The 16,716-nt window shown below is 41.6% G+C and overlaps 1 non-coding gene and 1 pseudogene across 1 annotated transcript; one reads left to right on the top strand and one right to left on the bottom strand.

The window, feature by feature from the left end:
• Positions 1-554: 554 nt before the first annotated feature.
• LOC105725460 (glyceraldehyde-3-phosphate dehydrogenase-like) lies at positions 555-1,543 on the bottom strand (annotated as a pseudogene).
• An 11,866-nt stretch (positions 1,544-13,409) lies between these two features.
• On the top strand, positions 13,410-13,472 carry LOC135269135 (U7 small nuclear RNA). The gene has a single exon (XR_010337443.1). It is a non-coding gene; the product is annotated as a U7 small nuclear RNA (small nuclear RNA).
• The last annotated feature ends 3,244 nt before the right edge of the window (positions 13,473-16,716 follow it).

Genomic DNA, 16,716 nt, shown 5'->3' with positions numbered 1-16,716 from the left:
ACAATTACTACAGTATGACTCCTTGAGAATATTCCTGGGTATACTGAGACTTTCAGTAAAACAGATTTACAAAGGTAGAATCTCTGGGTCAGTGGATGCTTGCAGTTCTAATTTTAATAGGTGTTTTCAGATTACTTTTCTAACAGATTGTAGCAATTCCTATTTTCAACACTGTCAGCCAGAACTGGACATTATCGTTCTTTAGCTTGTAAAATTTGGCAAATATAATGGGTGAAAAAAAGCCTGGTTTAATTTACCTTTCCTTGACTACTACAGATGTTGAGTATCTTATGCTGTCTAGTGACAATTTGCAGATTCCCTTATGTGAGTTGCTTGCTATTCAGTTGTCTTTTCTTTTTTGGCTGAGCACAGGGGACTTTATTGATGGTACACGACAAGGTGGGGCTCCCTAGGCCCCTCCCTCTTCAAGGGGTCTGCATGGAAACTGTGAGGAGGAACAATTCAGTGTGGTGGGGGACTCAGTGTGGCAGGGACTCCCCAGCAGTGAGGGCCTCTCTTCCTCTTGTGCTCTCGCTGGGGCTGGTGGTCCAGTCTTACTTCTTGGAGGCCATGAGGGACATGAGGTCCACCACCCTGTTGCTGTAGCCAAATTCATTGTCATACCAGGAAATGAGCTTGACGAAGTGGTCGTTGAGGGCAATGCCAGCCCCAGCATCGAAGGTGGAAGAATGGGTGTCGCTGTTGAAGTCAGAGGACACCACCTGGTGTTCAGTGTAGCCCAGGATGCCCTTGAGGGGGCCCTCTGACGCCTGTCATCATATTTGGCAGGTTTTTCCAGACGGCAAGTCAGGTCCACCACTGACACGTTGGCAGTGGGGACATGGAAGGCCATGCCAGTGAGCTTCCCATTCAGCTCAGGGATGACCTTGCCCAAGGCCTTGGCAGTGCCAGTAGAGGCAGGGATGATGTTCTGGAGAGCCCCACGGCCATCATGCCACAGTTTCCCGGAGGGGCCATCCACTGTCTTCTGGGTGGCAGTGATGGCATGGACAGTGGTCATGAGTCCTTCCACGATACCAAAGTTGTCATGGATGACCTTGGCCAGGGGCGCTAAGCAGTTGGTGGTGCAGGAGGCATTGCTGATGATCTTGAGGCTGTTGTCATACTTCTCATGGTTCACGCCCATCATGAACATGGGAGCATCAGCAGAGGGGGCAGAGGTGATGATCCTTTTGACTACCGCCTGCAAGTGAGCCCCAGCCTTCTCCATGGTGGTGAAGATGCTGGTGGACTCCACTATGTACTCAGCGCCAGCATCGCCCCACTTGATTTTGGAGGGATCTCGCTCCTGGAAGATGGTGATGGGATTTCCATTAATGACAAGCTTCTCGTTCTCAGCCTTGACAGTGCCATGGAATTTGCCATGGGTGGAATCATACTGGAACATGTAGACCATGTAGTTGAGGTCAATGAAGGGATCATTGATGGCGACAATATCCACTTTACCAGAGTTAAAAGTAGCCCTGGTGACCAGGCGCCCAATACGACCAAATCTGTTGACTCCGATCTTCACCTTCCCCATGGTGTCTCAGGGATGTGGCTGGCGATGAGAGGCAAGAGACGGCTATCTGTGGAACAGGAGGAGCAGAGAGCCGTCTTTTCTTTTTCAATTGGTAAAAGCTTTTTGAATATTAGTTACTGTTAATATTTATCCATATATTTTGTAGAAGTTCTCTCCTCTAACCAGATTATCATGTCTTTTAAAAAACCCTTTTAAATTAGAGATAGAGGCATAAAAAAAAATACAAAATAAAAAATAAAATAAAAAATAAAAATAAAAAAGTTTAAAAAATAAAAAATAAAAATAAAAAATATTAAAAATAAATAAAATAAATAAAAATAAAAACATTAAATAATTTAAAAAATAAAAAAATAATAAAAATAAATAAATAACTTGAGGCTAATATAGGAGGTAGTGAAATTGGTACAGAGAGACCCAGGTGCCCTTAACCCAGCTTCCCTCAAGGGTAATGTATTAGTATGTTCTTGCTTTTCTATAAAGAAATACCTGGGCCTGGGTAATTTATAAAGAAAAGAGGTTTAATTAGCTCATAGCTCTGTAGGCTATACAGGAAGCATGGTGCTGGTGTTTACTCAGCTTCTGGGGAGGACTCAGGAAACTTACAATCATGATGAAATGCAAAGGGGACGCAGGCGTATCACATGGCTAGAGCAGGAGCAAGAGAGTGAAGGGGGAGGTGCCACACACTTTTAAATGACGAGTCTCATGAGAACTCACTTATTATCACAAGGACAGAACCAAGGCAGATGGTACTAAACCATTCATGAGAAACCTGCCCCATGAGCCAATCACCTCCCTAAGCCCCACCTCCAACATTGGGGACTACGTTTCAATATGAGATTTGGGTGAGACACATATCCAAACTATACCAGGTAACATCTTATGTAACTCTAGTTCAATATCAGAACCTGGTTGTCTTTTTATTTTTTATTTTTTGACACACGGTCTTGCTATGTTCTCCAGGCTAGAGTGCAGTGGCTATTCACAGGTACAATCTTAGTGCACTACAGCCTCAAACTTTTGAACTCCTGGGTTCAAGCAGATTTTGCTGCCTCAGCTTCCCATGTAGCTGGTACTATAGGCCTAGCACTGCATCTCACATTCATTTGTCTTTTAATGTAGTTTATAGTATTGTTTTGATTGCAATTATGTTATTGCAATTTTTTTTTTTTTTTTTTTTTTTTTGGAGATGGAGTCTCCCTCTGTCACCCAGGCTGGAGTGCAGTGGTGTGATCTCTGCTCACTACAACCTCTGTCTCCTGGGCTAAAGTGATTCTCCTGCCTCAGACTCCTGAGTAGCTGGGATTACAAGTGTGTGCCACACTGCCTAGCTAACTTTTTGTATTTTTAGTAGAGACAGAGTTTCACATGTTGACCAGGCTGGTCTTGAACTCTTGACCTCAAGTGATCCATCCAAAGTGCTGGGATTACAGGTGTGAGCCACTGTGCCCAGCCTGTTATTGTAAATTTTAATATCTGGTAAGGCAAGTCTCACCACTCCATACTTTTTCTTTTTTTCTTTTTCTTTTCTTCCCTTTTTTTTTCTTTTTGAGACAGGGTCTTGTTCTGTCATCCAGGCTGGAGTGCAGTGTCATGATCCTGGCTCACGGCAGCCTTGGCTCCCATGGTTCCAGCAATACTCCCACCTCAGCTTCCCGAGTAGCTGGAACCACAGGCATGCACCACCAAACCCAGATAATTTTTGTGTACCTTATTTTCTTGACTGTTTTTAGCTACTTACTTTTTTTTTTTCATTTCAAATTTAAAAGCCATAGACATGTCAGCCTGAGCAGAGTGAGAGAAAACTCACCCTTCTTCTGCCTTTTTGTTCTATTTGGGCCCTCAACAGATTGTATGATGCCCATCCACATGGACGAGGGTGGATCTTTTTTAGTCTACTGATTCAAATGTTAATTTCTTCCGGAAATACCCTCACAGACACACCCAGAGGGGATTACACAAGGCTGTAAATACCAGAAAACAGGAAGCAGGACGCATCTTAGAGGGTGCCTGTCACACCAGGGAATACTATGTAGCAGCCCAGATTAGGTGGTTTTCTATATACTGACAAGGAAGATCTTCAAGACATGTTGTAAAGAAAAAAAAAGAAAGAGACAAAATCATTTACGAGATCATTTATGCTAAAAAAAAATTTCTCCAAAAACAATTTCTGTGTAGATATGCATAGAAAATATCTGGAACACTCCCAGCTGTTTACCATGGTTAACTCTTGAATGTTTGATTATCTATATTGTTTGAATGTTTAAAAAATGATAATATATTCATATTTTCTGCAATTAAAAATAATTTGAAAGAATAAATAAAGCAGACTATTGTGACTACATAAGAGAGATGATGGTAGCCATAAATAATGCATCAGCAAAGGAGATGGAGAAAAATGAGACAGAAGAACAAGGTATTTAGGAGGTAAAAACCAAGAGATTTTCAAGTACCTGTAGTAGACATGGAGGAGCCTAGGAGGACTTTTGGGCATTGAGTTTAGGTGACTGGGTGGAATTCTCATTCCATTAGAGTTGGGTCCAAGAGAAAGCTTTCCTCTTCTTAGCAATGGCAAGTCTGGGTGGAGCCCATGGTCCAGTTGAGACCAGTTTTCTTACTTGGGAGGCTTAGCTCCCCCATAGGGTATGTTCTTCCAGGCTCTTGGTCCCTCACTCACCCAAGAATAGGAGAGAGGATCCTGCTGGGCATGGTGGGCTCATAAGTAAATATTGGACCCCATAGAGTTTTGCAGAAAGTGATTTATTTAGACAGAGAGAGAGAGAGAAAAAGGAGAAAGAGACAGAGAGAGAGCACAGCTCCCATGAGGTCAGGGAAGGGGATCCAGAAATGGAGTCTGCACTGCTGTGGGGGAAGGGGACTTTTAACCTGAAGATATTCCTGCCCCATCCAAGTTTTCTGGCCTATGAAAGGAGTTCCTTTACATTCCCCCTGGAGTGATTGATTTTTGATTTTTTTTCCTGTGCGTGTGAAAGTTAAACAAAGACCTCTAAGCTCCCGGATGGAGATGTGGGTGGAGGTATGGCAATGGGAAGTTCTTGCCTTTGAAACTACACCCCCTTGTGGACCCAGGAAGAGAATACATTCCCTCACTCTGTTCTTGTCTTCTTGGAGGAAATAATTTGCCAAGAAACAGAAACAAATTTGAGATAGAAATGAGAGATTATTGAAGCGAAGAAAAATACTCTTGGAAGGGAGCAAGTGGACAACTTGAAAGATTGAGTGTCCCACCTGATCTTTGGCTCAGGGCTCTTATAGATGTACTGTTTCCTGTGTTTTTTGTTTGTTTTTTTTCTGGTAGCCTCCACTTGGGCAGGCTGTTGGCTGATCACTGCATGCACAGTGTCTTGCTAGTGTCTAGGAGGACTTCATATGCCATTTGGTGATTGAAGTTATGTGATGCTCTCTTAGGGCAATTCTCCCTTACCAGTCTAGCACCCCCAGAGAAAGGTCAGATACTGGTCAAACTCCACCATTTTGTTCCCTACTATGCATACCTGGCTGTGTCTGCTCATTCCTAGGATCTTATTGAGAAGTTGTTACCTACAAGCTCAAGATGTTTCCTGTTTGTTAGGACATTTTCCCCTCCTTGGTGCTAGCTGCAACCATCATTCCTGAAGAGGAACATGACAGTCACCTGAGTTTGCCTGACATTCCTTGGGGTTCTGTCCTGCCTTGCTCATGTCTGTCTGTCTACCAACTCTAACACTTTCACCCTCTGAAGTTTCATTGAAAAATCAACTCACAAAAGGCAGATTAATTAGAGAAAGGACATATAAAATGTGTTAATGTGTACACAGAGTGATTACCTATCGGCAAAGGAGTTCAGAAGCTTCAATTCCATCTTGAGGTTACAGAAAGAAGCGGGGCTTGGATCATGGAAAATCAGTTTATGAGAGAAAGAAAAAGAGGAATTCTGTTGGGGAGCAATAAGGGATTACTAGGAAGAATGAATGGATCCAGGAACAACAGAGATTAACTTGTAAATAGTTCTCTTGGACAGACATCATTTTGTGAAAGGTCTGTTCTGGTATGCTTACATTTTTTATCTTACAGGGAGGGAAGGAGAAAAATAATTATTATTCTTGGTAGGCCTAGATTTTAGGCAGATAAGGGAACTTCAGCTTCCTCCTGTGTTTTGGAAGAGATGATGGGGTTGGGGATGGGGGAAGGTCAGAGAAACCTTGAGACTTCTTCAGTTCAACATGTCAAAGTGCTGTATTTTGGGGTATCGGTTTCTGGACCCCCAACGTTAGAGAACACAGAAGAAAAAACTGATTTTGGAGGAGCTAAGAGGGAAGGGTAAATGTCCAAACTCTTGGCTCTTAACAACTCCCTCTGCTACTGAGTAATGGGGCTTGCTACCAGATGCATAAAGAAGCCAATAAGATGGTATTGACTTTTGAGAGAAGTCAGGAAGGAGGCACAAGCTGTGGCTCAAATCTATCTCCCAGTTTGGAGTCTGGGCAAGTTTTAAAGGGGTGGGAGATCAAGGGAAAGGATTGTAACTGAACTTAGTTCTGTGCCACACATTGCTTGAAAGCTAAAATTCAAGAGACAAGGTTTTGGTGAAAAAGAAAATTAGCTTTATTTGAGAAGCCAGCAATGAGCTTGTGGTTGAGGGGAAGCTAATGAACTCATGTTCAAAGATCATCTCTCCCTGAGTTGTGTCTCTGGATCAGGATATATATATATACATATATATATATATGGAGTCTCGCTGTGTCACCCAGTCTGGAGTGCAGTGGTGCCATCTCAGCTCACTGCAACCTCTGCCTCCCGGGTTCAAGAGATTCTCCTGCCTCAGCTTCCCAAGTAGCTGGGGTTACAGGCACCTGCCACCATGCACAGCTAATTTTTGCATTTTTAGTATAGGTGGGATTTTGCCATGTTGGCCAGGCTGTTCTCGAACTCCTGTCCTCAAGTGGTCCACTGCCTTGGCCTCCCAAAGTGCTGGGATTATAGGCATGAACCACCAGGCTTGGCCTGAATGAGGGGTTTTTGAGGGAAATAAGGAAAGTGTAAATGATGATTAAAACATTCTTGTGAAATTTGCACAGTCTCAGAGGTGCAGTTGATTATTGCTTTCTTGGTTAATGTCTTGCAGCCTTCTGCTGGTGTCCTCAAGCTGTTCTTATCAGGCCGGTCAGCCAGTTCCCAGAGTTGTTGGTCAGCATATTCTGTCTTATCTCTGTTTCTTTTTTATCCTAGGTCCTGTTTTCCTGAGGCTGTTTTTAATGAATAATCTACAAACTCAGGCAAAATAATAATTGTATTCACTTAAACAAGCTTTTCTGTAACATGGAATCAGTACTGTTACAGTGTCAGGAATGTTGGCTTGGCAGAGTTTGATTGGAGGTCTTCAAATTTGACCATTTACAGTAACGTATATTCAAGCAAATTTCAGCACAGGATTTTTCTGACCAACAGACCCCTTCTGAGAAGAGGTTCCAGCATTTAGGTTCGTCTCAGGCTCTGGACATGTTGGTCTTCTTGGTTCTGCAGGGAAGAAACGTTGGTTTGGGGCATTGTTAGAGGTCAATGCATTTTCTATTGCAAGCCTGGGCTACATGACTTGAATTTTGGCTCTGTTATACCTAAAAGGTAACCTGATAGTAAACATTCTGTTATCAACAAAATAGGGCCAGTTTGGGCTGGTTCTGTGGTTATAACTCCATGATAAAGGCATGTCAGGCCACTGATACCTTTTGATATGAAGCAGGGGTCCATTTTGGAGGCCAGCAGGCACACCCCACCCCTCTGCCTGCCCCCTGCCAAGCACAGAAATAAAGGAAAATCTTGAGTTCCATCAGGGGAAATTCCAGGTGCCCAGCTTGCCCTGAGAACAAAATAAACAACTTGATAATCAAGAGAGTAACAGTGAAGCTGTATTTGCAAACATTATAACAGTGAGAAAATTATGACAGTGAATGAGATATGACCTATCAGTTCTATCTTGCCTTTCACCTCCAAACAGTCCTTGGTCATTCCTGGGCATGGGTTAAGTTAACTTTGGAGGAAATTTAGTTTATAGTTTAACCTTCAAACAAGGATGATAATGGCCCTTCCCCAAACTAAACCACCAAACTAATGAAAGCCCACAAGGTTAGGATTATGAGAGGGGCCTGAATTCTGCTAAGATGTAGGCATAGTTAAATGGGAAACAGCTGTTCTAGAGGTCACACGATTGCTCTTGTAAATGACATTACTACTGTATTAGGTTGGTGCAAAAGTAATTGTGATTTTTTGCCATTACTTTTAATGAAACTTAGAACCTAAGATTGACCTTTTGAGATGTCTTTTCAGATTTTTGCATTTCTCACTACTGGCTGACTCCATTCAGACCTGCTACACCTGATTCAATTGGTCCTGTGACCCCAGTCCAGAAGCAGACTCAGCACAAGAGAACTGTTTTTTACAACCCTATGATTGCATTCCCCAACCAATCAGTAGCACCCATTCCCTAGCCCCCTGCCTGCCAAACTGTCTTAAAAAACCCCTAGCCCCTGAATTTCTGGTGAGACTGGTTTGAGTGATAACTCCAGTTCTCCTGTGTGGGCCAGCTTTGTGTCAATTAAACTCTTTTTTAATTTTTTTTTTTTTTTACTGGAATGCCATGATCTCACTGAATTGGTTTTGTCTGTGCAGCAGGCAGGAAGAACTCATCAGGCGACTGCAATAGTAGCTTGAAACAATAGACAAGGAATTTAGAATCACAGGATATTTGGTTTCACTAAATATAACATCAGCTCCTGAATTCCTGAATTTTTATTTTCAAAAACCCAGACCCCCACTGAATGGATCTGCTAGCAAATAGACCTCAGAGAAGGGAGAAGCAAGAACTGAACTCTGATCATCATCTTTTATACTAAAGTTCTTCCTCAGGGACCTGGAGGAGGTCATGCCCATGAGCCAGAGCCAACATTCTCTTTTGCTGACTTCAAAATTTTAAACCAAGCCTCTCTTCCTTGACCAATTGCAAATCAGAAAATCTTCAAATCTACCTATGACCTGTAAGCCAAGATATCTCACCCTTTTAGACCAAACCGATGCATAACCTTCATGGATTGATTTATGATTTTGCCTATAATGTCTGCTTTCTTGAAATGTACCCTTGCCTTTAAAAACCCTTACTTGGCTGGGCACAGTGGCTCACACCTGTAATCCCAGAACTTTGGGAGGCTGAGGCAGGCGGACCACCTCAGGTCAGGAGTTTGAGACCAGCCTGGCCAACATGGTAAAACCCCATCTCTACTAAAAATACAAAAACTAACCAGGCATGATAGTGCACGTCTATAATCCCAGGTACTCAGGAGGCTGAGGCAGGAGAATCATTTGAACTGGGGATTCGGAGTTTGCAGTGAGGCACCACTGTACTCCAGCCTGGGTGACAGAGCGAGACTCTGTCTCAAAAACAAACAAACAAACAAACAAACAAACAACCATTACTTGCAAGCCAGTAGGGAGCTCAGAACTTTGAAAGCTGTCTGATTCTTCTTGCTTGGTGCCCTGCAAATAAACATCCTCCTTTTTCCTGTTGCAAATCTTGGTGTGGATGTTACCGCACCAGGCGAGTAGACCCCAGTTCAATTCCATAACACTGTTGGTCTTATACATAGGAAGAAGATTAAGAAAAAGCTGAGCAATGAACCTCCACCCAAATCCTTGAACTTCCAATGAACCTCCAGTGAACCTCCACCCAAAACCTACTGAGGCTCACCACCTCTAGGTTCAGAGGAAAATGCCAGGGGAATTCTTTTTTTTTTTTTTTTTTTAAGACAAAGTCTCACTCTATTGCCCAGGCTGGAGTGTAGTGGCATGATATCAGCTGACTGCAACCTCTGCCTCCTGGGTTCAAGCGATTCTCCTGCCTCAGCCTCCCAATGTGTGACTGAATTCCTTCCCAATGCTGGGATCTGTCTAGTGGTGTGCTGGGGCTGACTTATAGAGATGATTGTTAAGTTTTGAGGATTTTTGCAAGCTGGCTATTAAACACAGCTATCATTAAAAATTAAATTATATAAACTTATAATTAACTAAATTATATTTTGAAAGGTAATAAATACTTGAAATGCTTCCTAATAATTTTGTTTTACTATTATCTATACTCTTTTGTTTATTTATTTTTGAAACAAAGTTTTGCTCTTGTTGCCCTGTGCAATGGTGCAATCTTGGTTCACTGCAACTTCCGCCTCCCGGGTTCAATTGATTCTCCTGCCTCAGCCTCCCAAGTAGCTGGGATTGCAGGCATGTACCACCATGTCCGGCTAATTTTGTATTTTTAGTAGCCCCAACCAAATTCAATCATGCTATCAGGTTTTCATCAACCCCTATTCCCACTCATAATTCCTGGCAACCACTGATGTATTTCCTGTCCCTATTGGTTTACCTTTTCCAGATTGTCCTATAAATGGAATCACATACAGCATGTAGACTCTCTGGCTTCTTGCGCTTAGCATATTGCATTTGGCATTCATTCAAGTTATTTTGTGTATCATTCATTTGATCCTTCTTGTTGCTGATTAGTATTCCATTGTGTGGATGATCCACAGCTCATTTAGCCATTTTTGCCAGTTGGAGGACATTTGGATCATTTCTAGTTTTTGGTCATTATAAACAGATACATTACAAATATTCACATATAGGTTTTTGTGTGAACGCACATTTTCATTCCCTTTCAGTAAATATATAGCAGTGAGATTGCTGGTTCATGTGGTAAGTGTATGTTTTACTTTATAAAGAACTGCCAAATTGTTTTCCAAAATGGTGCTGCTGTTTTGCATCTCTACCAGCAGCGTATGAAAGTTCCAGTTGCTCCACATCCTTGCCCAAACTCACTATTGTCTGTGTTTATAATTCTACTGTACAATAGGTGTACAGTGGTACCCCATTTGCATAAATTGCACATTTGGTCACACTCCTTCCCTGCTTACAACTCTCTGCAACTCCCTGTTGCTTTTAGGGTTGAGCCCTAATTGGTTAGCCTGACTTGGAAGACCCACTTGCTAGATAAATTACCGCTTGTCTCTCAAGCCCAGGTGTTACCATCCTGTGCCCCCTTTGCATGCCATCAAACAGTCACATTAAAGTATGTTTAGCTCCCTGAGTGCCCTCTGTTTCCCTTAATTTCACATTTTGCTGTATGGTATTACCTCTGCCTAGAACATTCTCCTCTCTTCTTTCATCTGGTCAATTCCTATGCATTCTCCCACCCACCTTAGAGGTCCAGATGTCCCTGGTCACCTCTTCCTGCTCCCAGTTTCAGCCCTAACTCCCATGGAATATTCTTCTTTGCCCTTCTAAGCAGTTTCTCCACCTATAACCTGATGCACCCTCTTCTGGCTGTTTACAGCTCTGGTAGATTTCAAAATCAGCCATGATAATTTGCAGCTCTTCCTATCAAGAGATGGAGGTATTTTCTCTGCTCTCTTGAATGATTATGCCCATTTTATAAAGAAACTGAGCCCGGCTGCTCTGCCTATGGAGTAGCCATTCTTTACTTCCTTTCCTTCCTTAATAAACTTGCTTCCACTTTAAAAAAAAAAGAAACTGAGCCCAAGATCACATTGCTTGCTGATATAGCTGTGTTCAAACCCGGGAGTTCTGGCTCCAGATCCTAAGTTTTTCCCACCAGGCTGCAGAAATGTGGCTCCCATGGATATGGCCATCTGTACCCTTGCTTGCCCTGGCCTCCCTTCACTAGGGGCACTCCTGCTCCCATTCCAACGATATTATTTTAGTGGGGATTGCCAACCACAACATGCCCTGTTTCTTTGGCTACAGGGCATATGACCTGAGCTAAGAAAATCAGAGCTTTCCTGGGGGACTTTCTGGATTAGAACTACAAGAGGAGATGTGAACTTGGCCACCATATGCTGCCATGCTTGCAGCTTCATGGAGAAAACAGGTCTGAGAAAAAGAAAAATACCACCCAGCAGGGAGTGGTTTGTATGGGAGAGAAAGGGGAGAGAGGGGGAGGTGTCTTTTACTAAGCAGGATCACCTGAGTTCCTGGTTTTATTGTCCCTAAAGGCAGCTGCATCCTAGGCTTCCCAAAGTTCAGTTACCTTGATCGATAAATTCCCCACTTTGCCTCTGTTAGTTGAAACTAGGCCACTTGTAACACTTGAAAGAACTTTTGTAATACACAAGCCTTGGGGGAATTAATTGAGGGGTAGTGATGAAAGCATTCGGTAAAGCTAGCCCCTTTGAATAGCACAGGGGTTGAACTGGAGAAGGGGTCTGTTGATGACTCAGGTGAAGGTGTAGCCTGGGACCCTGGCTCTCCATGTAAAGTGAAGGCTGTCAGCCAAAAATTCAACTTTGATTGCAAAGGCATTTAGGACTTAGGGGAGAAATGAAAATGCATGCTTCTATAGCAGAGGGAAAAAAAGTGTCTAACAGGTTGTGAATAATTCAGATTTAATTACTAGGAAAAATGCCTTCCTTTTCTTTTTTTCTTTTTATTCTTTCCCCTGCCTGACGCTTAGGCAGCAGGTTTAGTAGATATTTTTGTTCCAGAAATTCTACTTGAGAAACAGTGAGCCAAGTCTTCAGTTTTCTTCTGGTTGGTCATGAAGACCAGGGTGTTTTGGGTGTGGGCAGGAAGGAAAAGCAGGTATCCCTCAGCTCTTTCTGCTAAAGACTGCCAGATATGGTACCCATCATGGTGGAGGTGGGGCCTTCTTTAATGCCTGGGGCCTCTGAGCTTGTGACCTATAAACTAGAAGGCACAGGCGTGAAATGCTCCCAACCATACAGATGGGTGCCACTATAATTTTGTGGTATTATATCTCAGACAGGGACTCATCACCACTTAGCAATCCTATTACACACCCACTGCCATCAATTTCAAACCTCATTACTCATTTCAAGTCCTTCAATGCTCAGTATCCCAGCCCCACTCTCCCTTTTCCAGGAGATGATTTTTTTTTTTAAATAACAGCTTTATTGAGATATAATTCATATACCATAAAACCTGCCTCCTTTAAAATAGGCCATTAAATGATTAAGTGATTTTTACTCTATTGGCAAAGCTGTACGATCATCACCATGATCTAGTTTTAGAACATTTTTATCACTCCCAAAAGAAGCTCCTTACTTGTTAGTAGTGACTCCTCATTTCCCCCTCTCCTCAACCCCTGGCAACCACGAATCTACTTTTTCTACTTACTGTCTCAAAATAGGATTTGCCTATCCTGGACATTTCATATAAATAGAATCATACAATATGTAGCCTTTGGGTGTGGCTTCTCTCACTTAGCATGATGTTTTCAGAGTTCATTCATGTTGTAGCAGATACAAGTAGTTTATTTCTTTTTATGGTAGAGTAATATTCTGTTGTATGAATATGTATTTGATTTTTCTGTTCATCAGCTGGACAACTGGGTTGTTTCCCACCCTGGGCTATTATGAATAATGCTGCTATGCACATTTTGTACAAGTTCTAGTGCAGACATGCTTTCCAATCCTGCTGGGTATATCTATAAGAGTGCAACTGACAGGTCATGTGATAACTCAAAATGATAACTGAGTTACTATTAAATTACTAGGTCATATGGTAACTTTTTGAGAAACACCATTTTATGCTCCTCCTGGCAATGTATATGGGTTCCAATTTCTTCACAGTTTTGCTAATACTTGTAATCGTCTGTCTTTCATATTTTTGCCATTCTCATGAGTGTTAAGTGGTATCTTTCATTGTGGTTTTGATTTGCATTTCCCTAATGACTAATGGTGTTGAATGTCTTTTCATATGCTTATAAGCCATTTATGTGTCCTTGGAGAAATTCTTTTCAAATCTCTTGCTCATTTTAAAATTAGGTTGTCATTTTATTACTGAGTTGCATTAGTGTTACAGTTCTTTTAGAAATTTGTCTAGCAGGTTTTCTGATTTTTATCTGGAATCTCTCCCCAGCCAAAAGACAAATAAAAAGAAAACTGCATTAGTTCTTTATGTAGTCTAGATACAGGGCTCTTTTCAGATATTTGATTTTCAAGTATTGTCTCTCATTCTGTGAGTTGTCATTTCACTCTCTTGATGATGTCATTTGAAGAACAAAACTTTTTTTTATTTTGATGATGTCCCATTTATCTATGTATTTTTTTCTTTTCATTTGTGCTTTTGGTGTCATACCTAAGAAACCACTGCTTAACTCAAGGTTGTAAAGATTTACTCCTGAGTTTCTGTCTAGAAATTTTATAGTTTTAGCTCTTACATTTAGATGTGATTCATTTTGAGGTTATTTTTCTTTATGATGTGAGGTAGGGATCCAACTTTATTCTTTTGCATAGAGATATCCAGTTGTCCCAGCACCATTTGTGTAAAGACTATTGTTTCCTAATTGAATTGTCTTCGCACGTTTGTTGAAAATCAATTCACTATAAATATCTGACCTCTCAATTCTATTCTATTGATCTATGTGTTTATCCTTATGCCAGTACCACACTATCGTCATACTGTTACTCTAGGTTTGAAACTCTAGGTTTGAAATGGGGAATGGTGCATTATTCAACTCTGTCTTTTTCAATATTGTTTTGGCTATTCTGAATTTCTTGGATTTCTGTGTGAATTTTAGGGCCAGCTTATCAATTTCTGCAAAAAAATGCTGTGGGGATTTTGACAGTGATTGTGCTGAATCTATAGACTAGTTTAAGGAATACTGCCATCTTAGCAGTATTAAGCTTTCTGATCTACGAATACAGGATGTCTTTCCATTTATTTAAGTCTTCTTTAAGTCTTTCAACAATGTTTTGCAGTAGTCAGTGAACAAGTCTTGCACTTCTCTTTTTGATTTTATTTCTAAATACTTGATTATCTTTGATCCTATTGTAAGTGTAATTGTTTTCTTAATTTCATTTTTGGATTGATCATTGCTACTGTATAGAATATTTTTGTATAATGCTCTTATATTCTGCAAGTTTGCTGAATTTGTTTATTAGTTCTACTTGTTTGTGCGTGTGTGTATTCCTTAGAATTTTCTATGTATGGCCAGGCTTGGTGGCTCATGCCTGTAATCCCAGCACTTTGGGAGGCCGAGGCAGGTGGATTATTTGAGGTCAGAGGTTCAAGACCAGCCTGACCAACATGGTGAAACCCTGTCTCCACTAAAAAAAAAAAAAAAAAAATTAGCTGGGCGAGGTGGTGGATCCCTGTAATCCCAGCTTCTTGGGAGGCTGAGGCAGGAGAATTGCTTGAACCCAGGGATGGAGATTGCAGTGAGCTGAGATTGTGCCACTGCACTCCAGCCTGGGCAACAGAGTGAGACTGTGTCTCAGACAAACAAACAAACAAACAATAACAAAAACAAAAACAACAAAAAAGAATTTTCTATATGTGAGATTATGTCATCTGCAAATAGAGATTGTTTTACTTTTTGCTTTCCAAACTGAATCCTTTTCTTTCTTTTTCTTGCCTAATTTTCCTAGCAGAGGAACTTTTGAATGTTCTAATATAGTGGTCATATGCTATAGCATGGGCTTTGAAATCAGTCAAAGCTGGTAATAAATTCTGGCTCCACCACTTAACTCACTTTGAACTTTGATATTCACCTATAAAAATGGAAAACATGGCTTGCAGAGTTTTTAAAAACATATTTAAAAAATCAATGTATAATATACATGGAATGAAATGTCCAGACCTTATGACGAGTTTTGATTATTGTATACATCTGTGTAACAACCATTCCAAAATAAGATATGAAGCATCTTCATCATCCCATGTCCGTTTCTGGTCAATCTAGTTATTCTATCACCATAGATTCAATTAGTGTAGACTAAGCCTAGACTGTTTAAGTGCCGTCATACAGTATGTTCCCTTTTGCAACCAACTTCTTTTGTCAAACGTAATGTTTTTGAGGTTCATTTATGCTGTTGTAGGTATCGGTGGTTTGTTACTTTTTTTTTTTTTTTTTTTTTTGAGATAGAGTTTTGCTCTTGTTACCCAGGCTGGAGTGCAATGGCACGATCTCAGCTCACCACAACCTCCACCTCCTGGGTTCAGGCGATTCTCCTGCCTCAGCCTCCCGAGTAGCTGGGACTACAGGTGCGTACCACATCGCCCGGCTAATTTTTGTATTTTTAATAGAGACGGGGTTTCACCATGTTGACCAGGATGGTCTCAATCTCTTGACCTTGTGATCACCCACCTGGGCCTCCCAAACTGCTGAGATTACAGGCATGAGCCACTGCACCCGGCCCCGGTGATTTATTATTTTGTACTGCTGAGTAGAACAGGTTGAGCATCCCTAATCCAAAAATCCAAAATCTGAAATACTCTAAGATACCAAACTGTTTGAGTGCTGACATGCTCCTCAAAGGAATTACTCACTGAAACATTTTGGATTGGGGGTTTTTGAATTAGGAATGCTGAGCCAGTAAGTATCGTGTGAATCTGAAAAAAATCCAAAATCCAAAATGCTTCTGTTCTGAAGCATTTTGGGTAAGGAATATTCAGCCTGTGTGAACATACTTCACACATACATTGTAGTATGTGTGAACACACTACAATGTGTTTATCCATCTTCCTCTTGGGGGACATTTGGGTTGTTTCCAGTTTGGTGCTATTGTGAATAAGGTGGCTATGAACATTTGTCTTTTTGCAGATGTGTGTTTTCATGTGATGTAGATAAAATACCTAGGTATGAAATTGCTGAGCCATATAGTAGATATGCACCTGGTGCATGTATCAGTGCCCTGGTTTGAATATTTGTCCCACCAAAGCTCATGCTGAAATTTGATCCTCAGTGTGGCAGTGTTGGGAGGCAGGGGGGCCAATGGGAAGTGTTTGGATCATGAAGGCGGATCCTTCGTGAATAGATTAATGCCCTCCCTTGAGGGCCAGTGAGTTCTCCCTCCGTTGGCTCTCATGAGAGCTTGGCTTACTGCAACCTCCACCTCCCTGATTCAAGTGATTCTCCTACCTCAGCCTCCAGAGTAGCTGGGACTACAGGTATGCACCACCACACCCAGCTAATTTTTGTATTTTTAGTAGAGACAGAGTTTCACCATATTGGCCAGGATGGTCTCGATCTCTTGACCTCGTGATCTGCCTGCCTCGGCCTCCCAAAGTGTTGAGATTTCAGGTGTGAGTCGCTGCGCCCGGCCTTTTTTTTTTTTTCTTTGAGACAAGTTCTGGCTGTGTCACCCAGGCTGGAG

Source organism: Aotus nancymaae, unplaced genomic scaffold, assembly GCF_030222135.1.
Source record: "Aotus nancymaae isolate 86718 unplaced genomic scaffold, 86718_ANA_hifiasm-v0.15.2.pri h1tg000049l, whole genome shotgun sequence".
NCBI classification, from domain to species: domain Eukaryota; kingdom Metazoa; phylum Chordata; class Mammalia; order Primates; family Aotidae; genus Aotus; species Aotus nancymaae.
The sequence above is the reverse complement of the archived record's forward strand: the minus strand, read 5'-3'. Positions and strand labels throughout refer to the sequence as shown.